The following is a 6,067-nucleotide window of genomic DNA, read 5'->3' as shown; positions in this document are numbered from 1 at the left end:
GGAGCAGTATTATAGTAGTTATATTCTTGTACATAGAAGGCAGTATTATAGTAGTTATATTCTTGTACATAGGAGGCAGTATTATAGTAGTTATATTCTTGTACATAGGAGCAGTATTATAGTAGTTATATTCTTGTACATAGGAGCAGTATTATAGTAGTTATATTCTTGTACATTAGAGGCAGTATTATAGTAGTTATATTCTTGTACATAGAAGGCAGTATTATAGTAGTTATATTCTTGTACATAGGAGGCAGTATTATAGTAGTTATATTCTTGTACATAGGAGCAGTATTATAGTAGTTATATTCTTGTACATAGGAGCAGTATTATAGTAGTTATATTCTTGTACATAGGAGCAGTATTATAGTAGTTATATTCTTGTACATAGAAGGCAGTATTATAGTCATTATATTCTTGTACATAGGAGGCAGTATTATAGTAGTTATATTCTTGTACATAGGAGCAGTATTATAGTAGTTATATTCTTGTACATAGGAGCAGTATTATAGTCATTATATTCTTGTACATAGGAGCAGTATTATAGTAGTTATATTCTTGTACATAGGAGCAGTATTATAGTAGTTATATTCTTGTACATAGGAGACAGTATTATAGTAGTTATATTCTTGTACATAGGGGCAGTATTATAGTAGTTATAATACTACTGTATGTACAAGAATATAACAGTTATATTCCTGTAAATAGGGGGCAGTATTATAGTGGTCAGAGCAGTAGCCATTTCTCTCCCTTGGTCATACATAGTACATTATATAGTTATGGGAAACATAAGGTATTACTTTGGATTTGGGGTCGTAGACTTGGGGTGGGGAGATGTAATTCAGCATTTATGTTTGGATACAGTTGTAATCATTGTGTAAACCACTAGAAAGCTCTAAGACAAGCAGACGACTTGTGCAGTGACATAAGCCATGGAAAACAACCGCCCTGAAGATGATGGGAGAGCGCTGCCACTGGCTGTCTCGTTAATGACTGGTAATTACTTCAGTATATATCTATATATGTATCTACTGAGCGCATCTTCTGCTCGGCAGTGTAAACATCTCTTTATAGAATTACAGCATCAGGGAGATGTGAGCAGGAACAATGGAGAGAACATCAGCGAGATTAAATCTCCCTCCCACACACAGGTGCGCGCTCAGACACATTGACTGATTCATGGCCGCCATTAATGCTGCACCAGTCAAGGATCTGTATGTTTTCCACTAAGAAAAGTGACATAAAAATACGTACAATACAGAGGGAAAATCTGTCATTGCTGAATATCAATGATCCAGAAATCAGTTCACAGTGACAGGGTAATGATACTTTATTGTATCTTGAATGTCGCTCCCATGATGTCTCCAGGTGGAGCACAGATGTCAAATTCCTGGGAGGACCTTATTCTTCTCCTCCTTTTACCCAATGCTGGGTAGTTTACGATGTATCAAAGTGGAGAAAGGGAGGCTACAAATACTCTGAACAAATTATTTGCCTTTGTTACTTTTAAAGGGAGTCTGTCACCTACATAACATGTTATAAACAGATTACATAGCTCTGTGGGAGTCAGATCCATAACCCTGATGGTACCTGGGTTTAGTTTTTCAGAGCAGACGCTGGCTTTTGAATAGAGACGAGAATGACGCAGCAAGGACACAGGGCTGGTCGTGCGATACAAAGGGAAGGAGTCAGGCGGGAGCACTGGGCACTTGCGATATGCAAATTACCTATCTTTTAAAACTTAGTTTTTGGCACTTTGGAGGTTCTGAAAAACTAAACCCAGGTACCATCAGGGTTATGGATCTGACTCCCACAGAGCTATATAAATCAGTTTATAACATGTTCTGTACAGTCGTGGCCAAAAGTTTTGAGAATGACACAAATATTAGTTTTCACAAAGTTTGCTGCTAAACTGCTTTTAGATCTTTGTCTCAGTTGTTTCTGGGATGTAGTGAAATATAATTACACGCACTTCATACGTTTCAGAGGCTTTTATCGACAATTACATGACATTTATGCAGAGTCAGTATTTGCAGTGTTGGCCCTTCTTTTTCAGGACCTCTGCAATCCGACTGCGCATGCTCTCCATCAACTTCTGGGCCAATTCCTGACTGATAGCAACCCATTCTTTCATAATCACTTCTTGGAGTTTGTCAGAATTAGTGGGTTTTTGTTTGTCCACCCGCCTTTTGAGGATTGACCACAAGTTCTCAATGGGATTAAGATCTGGGGAGTTTCCAGGCCATGGACCCAAAATGTCAGCGTTTTGGTCCCCGAGCCACTTAGTTATCACTTTTGCCTTATGGCGCGGTGCTCCATCGTGCTGGAAAATGCATTGTTCTTCACCAAACTGTTGTTGGAAGAAGTTGCTGTTGGAGGGTGTTTTGGTGCCATTCTTTATTCATGGCTGTGTTTTTGGGCAAAATTGTGAGTGAGCCTACTCCCTTGGATGAGAAGCAACCCCACACATGAATGGTATCAGGATGCCTTACTGTTGGCATGACACAGGACTGATGGTAGCGCTCACCTTTTCTTCTCCGGACAAGCCTTTCTCCTGATGCCCCAAACAATCGGAAAGAGGCTTCATCGGAGAATATGACTTTGCCCCAGTCCTCAGCCGTCCATTCACCATATTTTCTGCAGAAGATCAATCTGTCCCTGATGTTTTTTTTGGAGAGAAGTGGCTTCTTTGCTGCCCTTCTTGACACCAGGCCATCTTCCAAAAGTCTTGGCCTCACTGTGCGTGCAGATGCGCGCACACCTGCCTGCTGCCATTCCTGAGCAAGCTCTGCACTGGTGGCACTCCGATCCCGCAGCTGAATCCTCTTTAGGAGACGATCCTGGCACTTGCTGGACTTTCTTGGACGCCCTGAAGCCTTCTTAACAAGAATTGAACCTCTTTCCTTGAAGTTCTTGATGATCCTATAAATTGTTGATTGAGGTGCAATCTTAGTAGCCACAATATCCTTGCCTGTGAAGCCATTTTTATGCAACGCAATGATGGCTGCACGCGTTTCTTTGCAGGTCACCATGGTTAACAATGGAAGAACAATGATTTCAAGCATCGCCCTCCTTTTAACAGGTCAAGTCTGCCATTTTAACCCAATCAGCCTGACATAATGATCTCCAGCCTTGTGCTCGTCAACATTCTCACCTGAGGTAACAAGACGATTACTGAAATGATCTCAGCAGGTCCTTTAATGACAGCAATGAAATGCAGTAGAAAGGTTTTTGGGGATTAAGTTCATTTTTATGGCAAAGAAGGACTATGCAATTCATCTGATCCCTCTTCATAACATTCTGGAGTATATGCAAATTGCTATTATAAAAACTTAAGCAGCAACTTATTCAATATTTATGTAATTATGAAAACTTTTGGCCACAACTGTAGGTGACAGACTCCGTTTAAGGGCAATTGTTATGATGAGCCAAGTAGGATATCTTTACTTACACACAACACTCAATGGGGGTCATTTATAAAAAGAAAATAGTGGTTTATGCCAATCTTTGAAATCCCCTGCGCTGCCAGAGGATGTGCAGTGTCATAAATTAGAAGTATCTTCCAGCAGTCCCAGTTCCTAGATTGCAGTCTACTCCAGTCTGTCACACGGGCATTAAAGTTGTATAACGACGAGTTTCCACTTTATCCACAAAACTTGCATAAACTTTCTTAGTAAATGACCCTAAATATCTACAAGAATATAACTACTATAATACTGCCTCCAATGTACAAGAATATAACTACTATAATACTGCTCCTATGTACAAGAATATAACTACTATAATACAGCTCCTATGTACAAGAATATAACTGCTATATAGTGTATATAAAAAAAATATATATAATGCAATAGCTCTCTGCAAACTAAATAAGGGCTCTTTCACACTTGCGTTGTTCTTTTCTTCCGGCATAGAGTTCAGTCGTCGGGGCTCTATGCCGGAAGAATCCTGATCAGTTTTATCCTAATGCATTCTGAATGGAGAGAAATCCGTTCAGGATGCATCAGGACGTCTTCAGTTCCGGACCGGAACGTTTTATGGCCGGAGAAAATACCGCAGCATGCTGTGCTTTTTGCTCCGGCCAAAAATCCTGAACACTTGCCGCAAGGCCGGATCCAGAATTAATGCCTATTGAAAGGCATTGATCCGGATCCGGCCTTAAGCTAAACGTCATTTCGGCGCATTACCGGATCCGACGTTTAGCTTTTTCTGAATGGTTACCATGGCTGCCGGGACGCCAAAGTCCTGGCAGCCATGGTAAAGTGTAGTGGGGAGCAGCATACTTACCGTCCGTGCGGCTCCCGGGGCGCCCCACGCGCATGGATCACGTGATCGCATGGCACGTCATCCATGCGCATGGGGCGCTCTGACGTCATTCTGGAGCGCCCCGGGAGCCGCACGGACTGTAAGTATACCGCTCCCCCGCTCCGCGCTCCTACTATGGCAACCAGGACTTTAAGAGCGTCCTGGCTGCCATAGTAACACTGAAAGCATTTTGAAGACGGATCCGTCTTCAAATGCTTTCAGTTTACTTGCGTTTTTCCGGATCCGGCGTGTAATTCCGGCAAATGGAGTACACGCCGGATCCGGACAACGCAAGTGTGAAAGAGGCCTAAAGCACAAAAAGTATTCTGATGCTAATGCTATGCTTATTAAATACATTTTAGATTCTTGGCAAATACATTTTGTACAAAATGATTTGGGCCCGTCTGCCACGCGTCAAGGCGATCTCTCTAAGACGGGAACCTAACACTAAATTCTACCTGTTATGAAAATTATTTTGTCCTCTATACGTTATACATTATATAGACTGAAGGCTGTGTCCTGAAGGGGTTAAGTACACCCTTTCATGTTCCAGTCATTACTTGTCCGGGTAAGTTACTGTCGCAGATTTGTGGTCGCTGAGGTGGCGTTCCTGTGTCACGGTGACAGTGCAGGGCGAGTTCTCTTATATAATCACCGCACGAGGCACAGTATGGGATCCATACTCCAGAGAACATTCTCTGCCCCTTGACCCCACCTGTTACATCACACTCGCCCAGAAGGTAAGAGATCATCAGGTTCAGCAGTTTTTTCCCTTCCCGTCAGCAGGGGGCGATCTGGATCCAGCTTCTACAATTCATAGATCTTACAAATATGTACAACCATTAGAAGGAGGACTTAAAGGGCCGGTACACCTGTATTCTCTCCATTTGCTGTGCAATCGCTTGTTCTCTGTTATCAGCCACTTTAGCTATCAGGTTGACTGACTGTAGTTAGTTTTTTTTTTTCTAGCCCATACCACGGATAATTTAATTTGTCATGTTCTTCGACGGTGTTTGGAGTGTGGCTGGGGCATTATCCTGCTGCAAGCGGCGCTGCTGCCATGAAGGGGGTACTTATCCGTACAGTGGGTAGGTGCGTGTACCACATAATGCCAGGACATAATTTCCAGCAGATTGTCCAGAGCTTCACACTGCCTCTTCCAGCTTGTTTTCTAATAGTGCACCTGGTGCCATCTCTTGCCCAGGTAAGTGACGCACCCGGCCGTCCACATGTAACCCGATTCATCAGACCAGGCCTCCTTCTTCCCATAGTGCCATCTCTTCTCCAGGTAAGTGATGCATGCACCCAGCCGTCCACATGATGTAACGCGATTCCTCAGACTAGGCCGCCTTCTTCCATTGCTCCGTTCTGGTGCTCACTGCAGGCACTTTGAACAACGGACAGGTGTCACACAGGGTGACGACCGTCTGCAGGTACACACCGAGCTGCAATGTCCTGGCACCTTTCCATTGCCGTCTGCATTAACCCCGACACCAATTCTGCGGGATCGGGCCAGACGGTCTAGCCGCCATCCCACCACCCTCAATCAATGAGCCTTAGGCACCCACAACCCCGTCACCGGTTGTCCACGTTTGGTAGGCATTAATCTCTACTTACCAGCAACACCCACAAGACCGGCCATTCCGGCATCATGTGGCCCCTAGCACAGTCGCTCATATATCAGCTCCACCACATCACTGTGGGGGGGGGTTCTCATGGATTCAGGGCATCCAGCCGCCATCTCCTCCCCTGTAATGAACCC

The sequence above is a fragment of the Bufo gargarizans genome, chromosome 7 (assembly GCF_014858855.1).
Source record: "Bufo gargarizans isolate SCDJY-AF-19 chromosome 7, ASM1485885v1, whole genome shotgun sequence".
Taxonomy (NCBI): domain Eukaryota; kingdom Metazoa; phylum Chordata; class Amphibia; order Anura; family Bufonidae; genus Bufo; species Bufo gargarizans.
This window is presented reverse-complemented; position numbering follows the sequence as displayed.